General features: G+C 37.1%; 4 pseudogenes across 2 annotated transcripts; 2 read left to right on the top strand and 2 right to left on the bottom strand.

Annotated features, from left to right (window-relative positions):
* The window catches only part of LOC113664212 (uncharacterized), a 187,467-nt pseudogene that overhangs the window by 111,053 nt on the left and 57,635 nt on the right, over nt 1–18,779 (bottom strand).
* On the bottom strand, nt 5,107–10,292 carry LOC149052488 (uncharacterized protein C14orf93 homolog; annotated as a pseudogene). Its single transcript, XR_016185086.1, has 6 exons — nt 10,226–10,292; nt 9,841–10,109; nt 8,040–8,101; nt 7,189–7,280; nt 6,696–6,809; nt 5,107–6,412 (listed from the first exon to the last, which is right to left on the bottom strand). The product of XR_016185086.1 is annotated as an uncharacterized protein C14orf93 homolog (transcript).
* Nucleotides 10,698–13,168, top strand: LOC149052487 (uncharacterized; annotated as a pseudogene). The gene is made up of 3 exons (XR_016185085.1): nt 10,698–10,784; nt 10,889–11,414; nt 11,870–13,168. The product of XR_016185085.1 is annotated as an uncharacterized LOC149052487 (transcript).
* On the top strand, nt 13,138–14,568 carry LOC149052486 (uncharacterized; annotated as a pseudogene).

Below are 18,779 nucleotides of genomic sequence, written 5' to 3'. Positions count from 1 at the left end.
AGTTTTGTGATCTGTTTTAGATATATCCCCGTATGGAATATCATTTTTCAAGAAATGAGGTTTTTTCCCAGGTTTTATGTTGCCCGTATCACGCCTATATCCACTTTATTAGAAATATAACCGGTAGCGGTTAAAATCTTTACAATTTTTCGCCCTGTATAGAGGTGTTTACCAGAAGTATTTTGTTAGTCCATCGAGCTCGAGGTAAGATGATTCGGAGACGCTCGAAAGTTGGGTCTCGATTTAGGAGGGGCTGGTTAATGGGATTGATACCCCCTTCTGGCCTCTCAATCAATTTCTTCAGATTAGCAAAGTTTGTAAATTTATGGCATACCGTTATATTTTTTAGTAGACGCTTGAAGAGGAATAAAGGGTGCATGACACTTTTTGAACTCTTATTCTTAGTTATTGCACTTCGAGTGTTTTGATTGGCTCATTCAAACTGGGCTCGGTTAAATTGTACAAGGCTACAGTTGTCACTAGGCTGATTTTTTAATTTTTTTTTGTCATCCCTCCGTGCAAAGGTGTTTAATCAGAAGAGAACTGACTTTTCCTAATCCAAGTGTTAACGCGGTTCTATTAGGATATAAACCATTGATGATTGGTTTCCATGCGTTCCTCTAACACCAATATTGAGAGAGACTCCAAACTTACAGCCACTCCAGCTGAGTATTGTTACTGAAAATGCCTGATGGTAAGTTCTTCAACTGGTTGTTGTACAATTGCCTATCAAAAATAAGTAAATGAATTTTCAATTCCATGGTATACGACAACAAAATTCAGAGAATAACAGTCCTCTAAAAAATATGTTTTATTTTTTCATACTTTGATAGAAAGGCCCAAAACATACACGTTATCATTACGTAATTATTCGTATATTGGGTTGTTACAACGAAATAAAGACAACGTTTATGATATATAAATATATATATACATAGGTTAAATAATTAAAGAAGACGCATCGATTCCCAGTGACTCTGAGTTTCGCGCCTAAGCGCTCGTCAAACAGAACTTTCTGACGAGCGCTTAGGCGCGAAACTCAGAAGCGATGCGTCCTCTTTAATTCTTTAACTTATGTAGTGTTTAAAAAACGAGCAGGAGTGTTTTATCGGGTTTAAAACCACGAGGCGTAGCCGAGTGGTTTATGACCCGACTCGTGCTGCGAGTTTTTTGAACGGCTTCAAAAACATTCTTGGAAAAGCGTGTGTCAAGAGAGTTCATAACAATTATGCTTTTGTGAACGTTAGAAATTAGCATACGAGAAAAACATTAACGAGCAACAACACCAGGTTAGCAAGATTTTAGGCCCCCCTGAAAATAGGGAGACTACTGGCAAAAGGTCAAACGCAGAGGCTAGTGAAAACGAGTTGGAGTCACTTCTGCCAAGTTCTGATCTTGAATTCGAAGTTTCAGATAATGTATTGTCTAATATGCCTTTACCAGATTACTGTACTAATGGAATAAAGAGTTTTTCCAGATGTGTATTTCACAACTGTTCTATTAATTTGGTGCAAAAGAAAATTTACTGTGTGAAATTTGTTGAAAGAACATTAAATATGTTCCCACCATTTGTTGTGTCAGTTTCTGTGTTGATAATTAATTAATTAATTAACGTGCAGTGTCTTTATATCTGATAAAAACCGCATACTAATAAGGATGAGGTTTATCGATATAAAGTCACTGCACGTGATGTATTATCTACCATTTGATAGGTTAATAGGCTTATGAATTATTAATGAGTTTTTGAAGTATACTTAGCTCTGCTACCACAACCTTGAGCGCTTTATGCCAAGGTAGATGCTACCCCTACATTTAAATATATATATATATATATATATATATAATTTGCACAATGGAGAATGTGCTTCCGTTTTCAACGCTTTATTAAAGACCCTTTGTCTTGATTCTGGTTTCTCCTTGTATTTCTCTGTTTCCTTGTCGAAGCCATTCTATAAGGTTATATAATTTGCACAATGGAGAATGTGCTTCCGTTTTCAACGCTTTATTAAAGACCCTGTCTTGATTCTGGTTTCTCCTTGTATTTCTCTGTTTCCTTGTCGAAGCCATAGCATATATATATACTAAAACCAATGAAAAACGAAAGTCTCCTTTTAACTTTTACTTTGCTTTTGCGCTACGCGTTTCACCGCTGTTGGGGCTCTTCAGGCATAGCAGAGTGTGTTTATTGACTTGTTACGTCACTGATCTAATTGTAATTACAATAATAATGGCTACTGTGATTCGAAGTGCGCGCGAGCAATTAGTGTAATTTGAAGTCATTAAGAATGGGTTTATATTTCGAAATAAAAAACCTCTGTTTTTTCTTTCTCATGGCCTCGGAGGGGCTAAGAATCTTGTAAAACGGAAAGATAGTGAACTGAGGGGTCAATCCCGCAGCACATTCATCAATATCCTTGCTGACTCCCAGCATACGTGTGTGTGGGTCTCTAATTTGTTGTTTATAAACTGTCGTTCTGTTTCTCGGGACATCAGCGGTTTCTCCTATATAATTATGTCCGCATCCTGCACATGCATGTTATTACGTAAATCAAGTTCGTTGAGGTGCAGTTAATCGAGTGTTTTATCAGAAATGTTTCATACGTGGCGGCGAAGGTGAGCTCTTTACCCACGTTTTGCCACGTTTTGTTTCGCAAAAACTTCCGGATTAGTGTCCTTTTGCTTGGAGAAATGGGAGTTTGTTAGCATCTTTTAGCAAAGTTTTCTACAATGTCATTTAAAAGTGTTTTCAAAACCATTGTCACCTGTTGAAGAAATTATTTTCTCTTGCGTTCACCATAAAAATCTCACGCTTCAACTTTTTGAAGGAATCGGAATAATTTTACAATGTGACAACTAGGCGAACAATAGCGTGCAATAATACCCACCAGCGTTACGCTTAAAAATACAAACTTTTCATCAATTCATCGGAGGTGTGACGGTACCGGCGTAATTCGTAATTTCATTTGTCACTACTTATGTGCATTGCATGAGGCCACAAGGTTAATCGGATGTAATGTATAAGTACGACCCTTAGAGAGCCATGACAACGAGAATTTTAAATATCATATTTCCCCGCCCGGGGTGGATATTTGATTAGATATACTAAAAGTAGGGAATTAGATAGGAGTACCGAACGTTACGTCAGCGGTTTGAGAACGTTGATTGGCTGCCGATGACCAGATCGTAGGAACATATATTTACGTGAAACAAAACTAACTTTACAGTTATCGGCAAAATATAGGTTCATTCTAAGCTCAAGTCACAAAATCCGCGAAACCTCCTTTGTTTAATATATTTGCCTCTCTTTTGTGCCGGCCTCATGTATTTTTTTAAACTTTAAAGATCTTATGCTCGTAAGTTTGTTTTTAACAATCTCAACTTTTGTATTAAAAAGGATTTTCCGTCAATTGTCGCCCATTTCTATATTAGGGCAGTCATTAGAGTGGTTATTTTCTGCCTGAATATAAAAATGTCGGCAAGAGGAGAAGTAATTTCGTCCATAAAATGTCGTCTGCGGTACGTACTTGGGCAGCCATTTCGAATCCTTGTTTACCTACTGCAAACTACGTGATCACACAGCTAAAAAGATCTATTGCTAGGGCTGCTCATTTTATAAAGAGAAATTAACATTTCACGAGACGAGGAGTGGCACATAAGGAGAGGTCGGTCCAAGTGTACGTGCTGTGCATCAGTATTAGAGGAAAGAAGCCTCTAAGTCATTTGGAGATAAGGCACTATTGTCTGTTCCGTATATCTAGATTTAAGACGTTTTTTTCAAAAATAAAGAAGAGTATAAACTTACAAGTGCGATAACAAGGTGTTTTTGCTAAAAATGTCTGATGGTAATCCCTTCAACTGATTGTTGTCCAACCACCTAACAAAAAATCATTTAATCACATCATTTAGTACGTTACGCCAGTTAGGGAAGGTCAGGAAACACAGATAATGCTTGCAAACAGACTGTAAGGGTCAATAAAGCGATGCCTCCTTTTTAATTGCGATAAGAAAACGAGCTATACTGTAGAACAAAATGACCTTGAGGGTTTTCTATTCGAAGCATTGAAAACAGTCCACTGAACACTTTAAAAATTCCTCTCTACTCCCTCTGTATCTTCCAATCACCTATTGTTATAATACATTAGGCTTTATCATACGAACTGATGTGAAGTGTAGACCACTTCATGAGTCAGGCGACGTTTACTTGTTTTCATGAGGGTGGGGGGTAGGGTAGTTAGTTAAAAGATACCAAAAGAAGTTTAAAAGGAAAAAATATTGAACTAATAATTAAGAATGTGTGGAATAGACAGACGTTGGCGGAGAAGAGTAAAGACAATTTTCTTGTGTTACGACTGGTTGATGTGCGGCCCAGTCTGAGTTTCCATACGGGAAGTTAGTATTTAAACATGCCCAGAAGAAGCCTTTTCGAACGGTGCCACATAGCTGCATGATACCGGTGTACAAATGTATGTGATAGTTTCCGCAGCCAGCCGTAGAATTGTGCCGTACCGATAATACTAGAGGTGAGGAAACTAAACCGCCAACAACTGCATTTTAATTTATTTGCCTAAATTGCAAAAAAAAAAAAAAAAACGCTGGAAATGGCATTTCCGAAACCGTAGATTTAAAAATGTTCTGTAAGAGCATGCCCCCAGATTTCTTTGTTTGGACGGCCTTCACCACTCGATATTATCTTCTCGTGTTCAAAAAAAGTTTCACGCTACACCTGAAGGATGTCAACTTCCCGATCGGCATATTTTTACAATGTGATAACTGGGCGAACAATAACGTGCAATGATAACCACCAGCGCTACGCTCAAAAATGCAAACGGTTTAACAATTCATCGGCAGTGTGACGGTAGCGGCGTGATTCGTAATTTCGTTCGTCGCTACCTAAGTGCATTGCATGAGGCTAGAGTTTGTCGAATGTGATATATTATTACGACCATTATAAAACCACCAAGAAACCCGAAATTTCACGGTACTTAAAGAATAGATTCGTGTTCTGGATTTTGATATTCCACGGTACGAGAAATTTCACTCGGCATTCTTGATCCACACTACATACTATCAGGTGTTCTTGGAAAAAGCAACGAATTCTCCCAATAATTCTGCATCCTCTTACTAGTGTATTTTTCTCAGAACCTTTACAGCATAAAACAATAAATTATTTTAATATCTAATAAATAATACTCAAAATGGCTAATTTACGGAATCTATTTCATCATGTGATGACTAACAACAAAGTCTAACATTGTGCGCAAAAAGGGAAAAAATTTTAGATTGTGTGTAATAATTAAATATACTAAGCTAAAAGTGCTTAATGCTTGACATGGATGGAAGCAACATTTTCAATATTTACATAAACCATTACACCACGACAATAATTTTAGTACGATAAAAAGAAATTTTTCCATTAGTCAGATATGAAGACAAGAATAACAATAAGAAATGTCTATACTCTAATATTAGAGAGTAATAAAATTGTATCAAAAACTACAATAAATTCTAAGCAAATCATACCATGTTAACAACTTAGTGGCCCCTGGTTATATACTGAGCTGGAAAGTGCCTTTTTAAAGCCAATTCTTAAACATAAAAGGTTTTTGAAGAGCACAATAATTCAAGAAGCTTGTTTGAAATCATTCCAATAAAATTAACTGTGGCATATCCAAAACTGTAGCATTCTTTACAAAGGTCTTCAGTACATCTAATACTACTTCAACAATAAATGGAGTCGATCGCCACAAAATTCTATAATATTTAAGGATTCTTCCCACAAATTTTTCAAATGTTTACGATAGCTAGTAGATTATGTTCCAATCAAGATGAGAGAGAGAGATTCACCCTAATACCCATAAACCACCTTGCCATTCTGTCAAATGAACTGAATTAAAAACAGAAGGCAAAACATACAAGTTATGTAAATAAAGAACACTTAGACATTAATTTAGTCCCACAGTGACTGTAGCCGTCTGTTTGGCCTCCTTCGGATTATGACAGGGCTGGTGTCCAACATATGCAAGGGTTCCCCATCAATTTCATCACCACTGCAATGTTGTGGGGACCGAAGAGGGAGGAATCCTATTTTGAGAAGGAGACCTCTTAGGGCTCTGTCTATCACCAGGAAGGAGTGCCCATGCTGGTGAGGAAGTTGGTGGGCTGCGTGTGGATGGCTCTCCTTCTACTCTTTTATTTTCAGAATGTGAGCTTGAGGAGGCAGATGGCTGGTTGTCAATTTTCTCCTGAAGTCTCTTTAAGAGAGAAGATAGCTGTGGACTATGCCAGTTGTGACAACCCACACACTCTCTTGACTGCCCTCACCATCCTCCTCGTCACTCATGAAATTTGCATCAATTTGTTGCAGAGCAGTCTTCTTTGTATTAGAGGCAACCCTCATGCGCTTGATGAAGAGCTGCAAACGAAATTTTTGACACAATTAAAGGATGAACAAATTTTGTATAAATGATGGTTTACACACATATCCCTTCCTAGCTTTTTGTGATCAATGTATATGTGCATGCTAATGTCATGAGAAAGTACATGTGCAGAAAGAATGTGTTGTGCAAATTCAATTGAAAACCTGTGAGCTGATTCCTAACACTATTCCAGTTCTGAGGCTCTTTCAAAGACAACTTTTCCTGTGCAAGGCTCTATATTGTAAGTTAATAGCTAAGTCACACAAGTTTCTAGCTTACCCTTCTCCTTCTTGATGTTAGCTTCTTCTCAAATTGGCATTTCTTTATTTCTTCTGTCAGGCAGATTGTAGAGGTATTGTTGTCTTTTCGTTTTATAATATCTTGACACAGCACCTGGTACATAAAAATAGTATTAGGTTAATTGCTTATTATTTATTTATTACCCAAAGTCAGGTTTGGTTATTTTCAAATTCAACCTATTAAATTGTTTGGTTATGCTCCAAATGTGTCTGTTTGAAGTTAGGTTTTCATTCAACAGGAACAAGAGGAGTCTTCTACTAAAGGCAGGCACAAGATGGGTTATGCACCTTGAAAAGCTCTCTGTTTTAGGGCACTCTAGACAACAAACTGTCAGATAAAATAAACAAAAGTTTAAAAATTTCTTACAAGGTGAACACATTTTGATGGACCAGAAAAGCAAATTGCATGCACACTCTAGTAGCACATTTATGCAAGCACTTTAAAGAGAAAATCATATGAACACATCACTTACGCTTGATAGTTGACTTTTCATAGCCATTGTTTTCCTTTCCCACTTCCTTACAAAGAAATCCTCAAACAGCACTGTTGTGGGCACTGTCAATGCTACAAAGGAATGTTATAGTAGTAATACTTTGTTAGAAAGGTGCATAAAAATGAACAAAATTAAATATGGGTTTGACCAAGCTTTTTTGGAGGGTGATAAAATTTTTGTGTTTATGAACTGAGACTTTGTCAAGATCTGTCAAGACGTAAAAAGTAAACAAGGCCAATTGCCCAGCATCTTGACTAAAATAAGATATTCACATGGCCAACAAAGTTTGCTTGTAGGAAAATGCTTGAGGGAAAATCACAGACAAATAAAATCCTGTCTTCTCCAATTGCCAGCCAATCACAAAAAATCAGGGGACTTTGCAGAGAGCCGGAAACAAGTCACTTCAAGTTGTTGACAGAAAAGGCCACAATACACAAGAACACAGGCTTCTCCATCTCCTCATGGTTTGCTTGGATCAAAATGGCAGACCATTAAGCATTGTATAAAATATTTTTTTGTCTTGTGAAAGTATTGCTTTTCAATCACAAGTAAGCAAAGCTTCAATTTGGGCGGCCCAGTTTAATCTGTCCTGCAAATTTTAATGTGGTTTCTTGTTTTGAAATGTGCCACCCCTCTAGGAGGGACAATCTCCTAACTTTGGTTGTCCTTTGTCCCCACCTAGAAAGGGAAATTACACACTTTGACTGCACCCTTTGCAAAGTCCCCTCCCTTACCCAAGGTCCCCCCCAGGAGATGGCTGATGATAGGTGCATTTCCAAAACATTCTACGGACAAACTCTTAATATCCTGAATAGATATCTTTTACTCACCCTTCACTTCCACAAAACTTAAGTTCAACTTCTTGTTTGTTGTGCAACAAGTGCATATCACCCTTAAATTCAAACAAAATTAATTATAAGAACATTAACGTTTCTTATTAGAACAGTGTATGTGGAATCAAAGGTAAAAATTGAAATAAGGGAGTTAAGTTCAAATTCTAATAATATCATGGGTCACAAATTATGCTTACAATTGTGTGGTTTTCAACTTGTTTGTTGTATCATTGAGAAGTCTGAGCACTCCAAGCATCGAAACTTTTTATGCATATGTTTTATAGCAAGGTTTTCCATTATCTGAATCTACCTGTTTTTCAATAAATTGTTTCAAAGTTGAGTTAACTGTCATATCTTATTTACAATATATGATTTAGCTTTAATTTCTAAATGAACTAAAAACATTGCCCTATGAAATAAAATTAACAATCCTTTCAAAATCATTGACCTTGTGTTAAGACTGGTAATTGTATAGATGGTAAAATGTTGAAAGCAAGCTTAAGTTTTCTGCAGCATTCTTCTAAATTATGCCATAACATCTGTCCTTTGTAATATTTGAAAACACCACTATGGAACTATGGGAAACATTGATGCATCAATTTTGTTACTTCACATGTGAAATTATAAATTAATGCTAAAATTTCCAGCCAGAATACAGGATGTATTATTTACAAAAACAAACAACTTAGGGACAAATAAAGAAATAAATGTTTAATCATTTGTCTCACAATATAGAATCAGGCTATCAAAAGTTTGACAGTAATGTTTCCAACTGCTACACTGTTAGTCTTTGTCAGGCAGCAAGTTTGAATGTTTACATGTCGTTATATGTAGTACATGTACTTTGATGTTTTGTCATTGGTATGTTGTGGCGCTCTGTCCCTGGTGCATTTGTATCTTCATTGTTATTCCGACTAGCAGATGTTATTCCCTCATAGGTCCACTTTGTTACTGACTGGCAGTTATGCTTTTTGACTGTAGCCATCCACGCTTCAGAAATTTTGGTCAGACTGTCTCTATTGATGTTATTAGGGTAAAGTTTTATGTGGATGGCTTCTTCATCAATAATGACAGCAGAATCGAAACTCCTGAAGTGTGGATGCCCACAATCAAAAAGCATAACAGCTAGTCAGTAACAAAGCTAACCTACGGGAGAACAACATCTGCTAGTTGGAATAATAACAAGGATCAAAATGTCCCAATGACAGAGGGCCAAAATACACCGATGACAAAACACCAAGGTGCTACATATAGCAACACATAAACATTTTGAGCTCATCACCTGATGAAGAAGACTAGCAGTGTAGCTATTGAAACACCCAATCAAACTTTTGATAGCCTGACTCTAAATCATGAGAAAAATGATCAAATGTTCATTTATCTATGTAAGCACGATGAACAATAACATCTTCTATAACTTAGGGACATTTTTGTAAATTATTACAGAAAAAACAATCCATGCTGGACTATGTGCAGTAACCTTTTTCAATAGCTTTAAAACTAAATTTCAGAAGTTGATTTTCAGGCACTATTGGCAAATGATGTCTGACATTCTCAAAAATTCATACATAGAAGCAATCTTTGCCCCTCCCCCGTGTACTTATTCTTCTCGGCTCAGGTTCAAACAAGCCATATGACATGCGGTGTTAACATCACAAAGAAGAGAACAGATGCTTCTTTAAAAAAGAACTAAAGAAGGGAATATTGTCCCACAGGCTTAGAATACTCCCCAGACCAGAATCAAAGCTTAAAAGGAAACGCCTATTGCTACAGTGCTGGAACAAAAATTTGCACAAACCTTTAGTTGGTTTGGAACAGGCCCACGGTGGATATTCTCCTCCTCAGTCGACTGAGGTTGGCGATCGAGCTTGTGTCGTACAGTCTTTAGTTCGGTCTTCACCTCAGCCTCTTCTTTACAAGCGTTTGCCAGTTCCACGCTCAAACTGTCTAGTTTGGCATTTTGCCGCTTTACTATATTCCCCAGTTGTTTGATTGTGTCGAACAACTGTCGAATTTCTCGGTTTGAGACCACCAGGTTCTCCCGATTTCTAATAAGAACCGTCTCGTCTCGATGTCAAAACTAAAACCGTCCAGCGAGGATTACGTGACGCGTCCACTGGTCGAGCGACGCAACCCGTAAGCTAATAATCTGCTTCTAGAGCAACCACGTGCGTAAGACTAACCAATAAGCGCAGTCTCATTGAAGGTCACGCATTTTGTCGGCACGACTGTCGGCACTTTACTCGGCATCATATTTATTGATTGCTCAGAGTTCTTTAGCAAGGCAGCATAATGAGTGAACGTACGGATCAATTGAGAAGGAAATTTTGTGAAAACTGCGGTTCTTGGATTGGGGAAAGCTTCTATTATGATCACATATGTGAAAAGTCCAGTTTGCAGAGATTAAACGTGAAAGGTGAGTTGAGTTAATAATGAGGTTGATCTTTCTGAAAGCCGGAGTCAAAACATAAGTCGACGGTAGTTGAAAAGTTTTCTTCAATCCTCATAGTGTTGTAAACCCGGGTCGCATAGGATATAATGTAATGTAACCACTGCAAGAAAACTGTGGGCAAAAGTACCTTCTACGAGCATCAGACATTATATGGTGATAATGCATGTGGATTCTCTGGTCAAAATGTGGAGCTTGAGTTAGACATGGACTCTGATTCAGAAAATGAAGGTGCTCTTCCTTGTTGGGATGATGAAGACAGGCAGTTTTTTTTTCAGAAGGAGATTCTAGTGGTGATGACAATGATGTAGATGATGAAATGTTACTAGAGGAGTCCTCAGTGGAAACACATGAAAGCTCCATGCAACCAGAAAAACAACTCTTGGTTAGTTTATAGAATATTACTGGTTCATTACAGGAACTTATTAACAAGCGAAACTTCATGGAAAACTGTGAAAAGTGGAGAAATTGTTCCACTCAGCTGCCGGACAATGTTCTTGGAATCTGTTTTGATGGAAGAGTTTGGAAAGAGTTTCAGTATGTGGACAGAGAGCCCTTTCTTGCTATACCAAATAATTTTGGTCTCATGTTGAACGTTGACTGGTTTTAGCCCACTCTTCATGGTTCAGAATCCATTGGTGTCATTTACATGGTTGTAATGAACTTTCCAAGAGATGAATGCTTCAAACCTGAAAATCTTATTGTTGTTGGAATAATTCCTGGCGCAAAGGAGCCTAAGCATCACATCAACTCCTTCCTGCAGCCATTAGTAGATGACCTTATTGACTTATGGGATGAAGTTATCTTGGACACGAACTTCTCTGGAACTGGGGAGATGTTCTGAGCTGCTATCTTAGCTTTGTCAAGTGATATACCAGCAACTTGGAAATGTGGAGGTTTTATTGGCCATACTGCAAAGAAAGGTGGGTGCACAAAGATGCACTATAACTAGAGTGTTTTATACAATTTTAATAATAACTCCTTGGCTATTTTTTTTTGTATTTGTGTATGTAAACCTACTAACTCACATGTCTTGGGAATCAAAAACTTCGATCTTAAGCCAGCCCTCACCAGCTGACCAATTCCTCACACCTAGCAGAAAAATTTGAGCTAATACAGCCTCTGATTTTTAGAGGGGAAAGTGCTGGAGACTAGGTTGTGTTTTCCTATGTTAGGGAGTTTTGAATTGTTTGGGACTGTGTCAGAAGTCTTTGGATTATTTCCAGATATGATCAGGTTCTCTATCAAAAATCCTGGCACTTGTAGGATAAAAATCTCACACCCTTGGCTCAAAAAAAAGTGGGCAGGTATATGTTTGTTGTGTGTGTAAATACATGCTTGTTGCACTGGTTTATATGGTGTTTTACTATATTTTCAGGATGCAGCAAATGCTTTAAAGAATTTCCAAGAACATCATTAGGTGATAAACCTGATTTCTCAGGATTTGATAGAGAAAGCTGGGAACGGTGATCTAATGAAGACCATTGAGCAGCTGCAGAGAAAGTACACCAAGCTAAAACACCGAGTGATGCCCAGAAATTTGCCTCTTCGAGTGGAGCACGTTACTCTGTCCTGTTCCAGCTTCCATACTATGATGCTATAAGATTTGCACTGATTGATTCCATGCATAACTTGCTTCTTGGGAGTGCCAGACATGTTCTTAAGACTTGGATTGCAATGGGAATTTTGAGTTAATCTGACTTGGAGAGAGAACAGAAACGTGTCAATCTTGTGAAGCCACCATCTGAAGTTGGGCGCATCCAAAGTAAAATTTCTGAAGGATTTAAAGGACTCACGGCTGACCAGTGGAAGAACTAGGTATGTATTTAATCCTTTTTTGCTTTAAAAGGAGTAATACCCAGTGGACATAATGGAATGTGGACAGCATTTGTACATGCCTGTCAACTGCTTTGCAGAAAAGTTATCACCAAGGAGGAGTGTATGGAAGCTGACCACAAGCTGATGCGATTTTGTGTAATGTTTAGAAGCCCTCTGCGGGAAGGAGAAGTGCACACCAAACATGCATCTTCATGGCCATTTTAAAGATTGCAAACTTGATTATGGACCTGTTTTCTCTTTTTGGTGCTTCTCATTTAGAGGGAATTATGAGAGATTACCACAAAAACTATGTTAATATTTGTAGGCATTAAATTCTTCTTTAATAAATTGAAAAAAAGAAAATTAATTCTTTCAAACTGGTCTTCCCCTTTCTTGACATTTTGATCTAATGCAGTAAGTCATGCCATATTCTTTGAAATAAAAAAAAAATCATGTGAACACTCAAACCTCCATATTCAAACATACATGTAGATGTCTACATGTTACATAAATGTAAAAGTTTAAAGCAGACAGGCCATTAGGTCTGTGGCAGCAAAGCACTTATACAGTGTAGTAGCAAAACTCATTAGCTTTTGACCTGACCTGAATGACCGACTGACCGAACGACTGACTGTCAAATTAAAAACAATAATAATAAGTCCACAAAAGTATCACATAATTTTTTATTATTATCAAAATTTTATGCTGGACTTTAATTTTAACCTTACACCTGCTAGAGGCCTGATACTTTGTTTGTGGCATGTTGCTTTGTGTAAGCCTTTGCATAATGCCTAGATGTATCAGAATACATTATGAACCATATGTTAACTGGTTTTCATTTTATTATCCCCAGGAGTTCAAATTATATTTCCAGGAGGCATGGAAGAGTTCCAGCAACTTATGGATTGTGAAGGCAAGCAAAAGGGAACTTTACTAGAAGCAACTGTCCGTGTCCAGCAGTTCTGCAACATGGTTGAATCTGAAACTGGAAGTCCAGTTAATGTTAACCTTAGTAAAACTGAGACTCAAGTACCACTACCACCAATCAAAAGGGGATGCAATTGAAAGTGATGATGTGAGGAGACTACAGAAGACTTACAAGACCATGTATGCTGGTGGTAGAATCATCCATGTTTCCAGCTTCTGTGACAAGTTCAAGCACCTTTTATACAAAGGATACCGTTGTGCAGCAGACTCAGCTTGTAACCAACAGCCTTCAACAGTTATCACACAGTGGTTTGATGACTCTAGTAGACCTGCTATCATCAGGGACTTTCTGCAACATGACGTGGTTATCAAAATAGAGAATGGAAAATCTCAAAAGATCACCCACCTTCTAGCATTAGTTGAATGGTATGCTAGGCATCCTCAGTGTAACAGGTATTCAAAACCTGTAGAGATTTGGGCGAATCATTTCGAGTCAGTTATTCCAGAACATGCCTTTTATGTGCCAGTGGGAAGATTCCAGTCTAGCTGTGTCTGTTAAATATCAAGTTCCACTTCTGCACCATCAGCAAGAAAAAGTTCATGAAATAATACCATTACCAAACTCAGTTAGAGTCTAGCATTATGGAGCTTTAATTTATGGAAAGGAAAACAGATTGCAGAAAGTGGATTTGGTGTTGGTACTTTCTCAATGAACATCTGCACATGATTGAGTCTCAAGATACATTTTCATTTCTAGATATTTACATTCTGAAACATTTTCCTAAGTTGGATCATGATAAGCTGAATTAGTTGACAACAGCAATTATTTTGGTTATAGACTGAAATAAATCAGTGATCATATAACATGACATGTTAGATTAATAAGAATATTGTATTTAGATTTTTATGTACTGTCACAATTCAGTCAATTTGCAATTAATGTCATTTGATTATGCTATTGCCAAAAGTGGTTTGCACAAGTAGTTCTTTCATATAGCAATAGGTACCAAATGTATTGTGTGATCTTGTACAACAGTTAGTGTATGAGAAGTTATAGTATGACCTCTCATCAAATAGCTTTAGTTATTTATTTTTGCGCAATAAAATATTGAACCTTTTGTATGGTTCTTTAAGAGAAACCCAAATATTGCTGTCAGTGTCTCATATCATTTTTTATCAGTTTTTAAATGTTACATGTATTACAATCCAGTGGCTGACTGTTGGCCAAATTGCAATTTTATGCAACAACAATAACAACAACAACAACAAATTTATCGAACTATTTCCTAACAATACATGGCAGTACCTATTAGTTGAGCCGAAGAAAATACAATAAAGCATGTGAAGATGCATGTGCGTAAATTGATGATCTCCATAGCGTAAACTTTTTAAAAAACCTTGGTACTTGAGAATGGAAGAAGGCTTTGAGACCCACGACTGACGACACGAATTACCGAAGGATAATGGACTGAAAGTAAGAGATCGCTAGAGATGTACAACTGAACAGTCGGCCATATGTTCTCCACGCATTTTTTACTATAAAACTCTAAAGGGACAAAAGAGCACAAGTGTTTGTGGTTTCCAAGTAATGTGCTAGGACAAAGGTACACAAAATACATTCATTCTACGACAAAATACATCCGTGCCGTTAAGTATCAGACCCTTGATATTCTTTGGCGATTAACGCACACAGGGCGTGACTTGTCATGACACGCCGTGTCACGGGTGTCGGGAACATGACACTCTCTGACACGCCAAGTTTCCCGACACGTTGTGTTCCGATCTGCGACTCGTCGGGTCAGTCGTGAAATATCACGGCTCCAAAAATTCCACGAAATCACTCATTTCACGCAGCAGTGCAAGGGAAAAAACATATTCCAGTTTCGCAAATCATTGAAGGTTGGGTAAACCACGACACTTTGTCACGCTCAAGACTGTATATTATTTATTATCAGACAAGTTTTGTGCCTTTTCGGTCCTGGATTTGCTTCGGAAATTAACCAAGGGTTTTGTTTCCTTTTTTCAAGTTTCATGTTTAGGCTTGTTTAAGTTATAAACTTAAGTTTGTGGAAATAAACACCAAAGTAAAGTAGTTCACAACGAGATTAGGGAAAGTTTTTGTTAAAAAAGTTTTTGTTTGAGGTCACTTTCATATTCTGTTTTATATCATAGCGTTCACTTTTCTTTCCATTTCGAACTCTTGTGTAGCCATTTTAAATTTCGTGGCAACTAAAAAGGTCTATTGCTAAGGCGGCTCATTTTACGCAGAAAAATTAACATTTAGGGAGACGAATTTTTCTAAACCGATGCATTTTCCAAGTGAATTTTTCTAATCCAAGTGTTAACGCTTTAAAAAAAAGAAAACAAGAAAGAAGGCAAAACATCTCTGAAATTTGGAAAAGAATTGTCGATGAGAACATTTCCCTCTTACCTACTATTGTTGCTTTTGTCCAATTATTTACAGAACAACTGTAATTTAGAGTATTTTGTATCAATTTCAAGTCTAATTCACTCATGGTATATTATTGTTTCATAGAATGACGCTAGCTCACTCTGAAGGTCTCGTTCCGCTATCGACCTTAGATTAAAAAAAAAAACAAAATTCGAATAGTTTTCAGAATTCGTGAGAGTTGTATACTGACACAGCAGAGAATGCTGAAGGGGCGCTCTGATTAGCTTGTCAAACTCCGAATATTCTCAGTTTTTCACCGCTGGGAGTTTCCGCGGGAGTTGCGCTCGAAAGCATTGTGATCGTTGCAGGAATAATTTAGTTTAAATAGTTTGTTTTTAATTCACTGTGTTAGTATACACCAAAACAACTACTAGCATCAGCATCATTGGTAAATATCATCAGCGGTTTGACAAATATCTACCACTACCTACTTCCACTTCGGTGAATAGTTGTCAGCTATCAAGAATTTTTTAAAGAGGACAGACTTAAACTCGAGCAAGTGATACACCAACCAATTTTTTTCCTTATCCTTTTTTTTTTCTTTTGGGAATTAAAGTGAATGCAAAACATCCCGCATGGTCTCACGGAATTTCTTAGGGAAATAATTCTGACTCAAAGTAAACTGAACGCTAGATTTGTAAATCTTTTCGATATCGCCTAGAATTCGAAGTTCCTCATCAGCATATTATAGTTTGGAATGTATGTGTTGTCTCGACTGCAAGTCATTTCATTATTTGAGAACCGTGACTGGCAGTCAACTCTTGCAATTTCCAAGTGTCTACAAAGATTGAAGTTTTCTAACGATATCTTTTTTTTAAGTTTTAAATTCAGTTTTACCGAGTTTTCAGTTTTTTTCAGTTTTATCTAAATGACAAGTAAAAAAAACCCTTCGAATGTACATGTGTACTCAAGATTTACGGCAGTTCCGTTTGCTGTCAACGATTTCAACTTTCACTTGATAATTGTTGCCAAGTTAAAGCATTCTAAACACTTTTGTAAATTTAAACGACGACTCCATGGCAATGTTAATCCAAGCTGAGACAACTTAAACTATCTTTGTTAAAGGAAAATAGTGTACCGCGAGTAAACAAAATAGTTGGACGACGTTTGAATCAGTACAAACGAAACACGGCTCGATTTTGTTGTCTTCAGCGTGGTATGGTCTAGTAACGTTATTAAAGAATTAAAAGTTAAGTCCTAACGATGAAAATAAACTTCACCAGTTAAAATCCTAAAACTAAATTTATTTTTCATCATAAAAAAGCTCCGCAAGACATTAAAAGTGATTTCTACAAAAGCTTTTATGCACAGACTATTATGAAGTATTCTTCAGTAGCATGTCATTGTTTACAAATTGTTTTCGCGTTCTCTCAACATCCCAAATGGTTTACATACCACGGCAAAGCGATGCAGAGCTATCCCGGAGTAACGCAGGCGAGATTTGCGCTTGTGATCGTTTCAGGGTAATAGGAGTTAAAATAATCTCTTTGTGCTATATTATCTCACTTTTTTCGCATATACTACGAGTATGTTTTGGTAGTGGGGTAAGGCTAGAACCAAAGGAAAAATTGAACATGTTCTAGCTTCGCAAATCATTGAAGGTTGGGCAAACCACGGTCTTTTGTCACGCTCAATACTATAGATTCCTTATTTTCAGACAGGTTTTGTGCCTTTCGGTCCTGGATTTGCATTGAATTTGTTGAGAGGATTTTTTTCCTTTCTTCACGTTTCACGTGAAAGGCTTTTTTAATCAACTTTAATTTTAATTTTGTTGGAGAAACTCGTCAATGCAAAGTCGTTCACAACGGATTCAGTAAAAAGTTTTTGCTAAAAGCTTTTTTTGCATGAGGCTTCTTTCATATTCTATTTTACATTACATCTTACACTTTTCTGTACATAAAATGTACTTTTATGACCTCAGAATCTCTCCCCGTGGGTTATATTATTGTAATCGCTACGCGCTGGACAAAATCTGTGAAATTTACACTTTCGATCGCTGTCCACACGGGTGTACTGGCCAAAAATCATTTTTAGCTTGTGGCGACGCGAAAAAAGAGAATTGGAGAACAACTAAAAGAGAAGTCGAGAGGACCGCTCTTAGCGAGAGCGGCACTTAATGCAGCTTCTTTAGGATATAACTGATAATGTGCGATATCACCCATGGATTCAAATGTCTGATTTGAAGGTTGGATTGCATTCGTTCCTCTAACACTAATATTGAGAAAGACTCCAAACTTACAGCCTGTACAGCCGGGTACTATTGCTGAAAATGCGTGGTGGTAAATTCTTCAACTGGTTGTTGTTCAACCGCCCATCAAAAATAAATTAGTGTATTTTCAATTGCAACGTTCAGTGAATAAGATTGCTCGAAAAAAAGTTGTTACTTCTTTTCTCATGTTCTGATACGAGGGCCTAAAATATACACCTTATTATTATTACAAGATTTTTCGTACATGGAGGTGTCGCAACGGAGTATAAAAAAAGGTTTGTGTTAAATGATGCTTCTTTCATGTTTATTGTATGCTATATTTACGCGATAGTTTTTAAACAGCTTTTTTTCATATCTATATCCAAGGTCATGTAACCAGAAAATCTCAACAAAACTTTGTCTGGTTCCGGCAATACCCTTTTATGAAGCGTTAAATATTCCTACCACTCCAAGCAAAATAGTAAATCATTACAAAAAGTTCTTATTACAATGTAACTGAAATGTTAAGAAGACAAATTGTCCATCGGAGCATTTCGCTTTACCCTACTATTGTCTCTTTAGTCCAATTATTTTTAGGGCCATTGTAATTTAGAGTATTTTAAGGGCTTGGTATCAGGTTACAAAAATAAACACCGCATTTAAATACACATTTCCATAATCTTCAGGCCAATATGGTTTTGATGAAAACCATAGCTGTTACAAATGATGCAAAAATTTCACTTTTTCAGGTAAAACCCCGCTTTAAGTCTAATTCACGCATGGTAAATCGTTCTTTCAGAAATTAAGAAATTAGGCCACGTCACTCTGCAGGTTTGAGAGTGCCCTTCTCGTTCCACTGCCGACCTTAGCTTTTCAAAACAAAAACAAATACAGACAGTTTTC

Source organism: Pocillopora damicornis, chromosome 1, assembly GCF_964200805.1.
Source record: "Pocillopora damicornis chromosome 1, jaPocDami1.2, whole genome shotgun sequence".
NCBI lineage: Eukaryota > Metazoa > Cnidaria > Anthozoa > Scleractinia > Pocilloporidae > Pocillopora > Pocillopora damicornis.
This window is presented reverse-complemented; position numbering and strand designations above follow the sequence as displayed.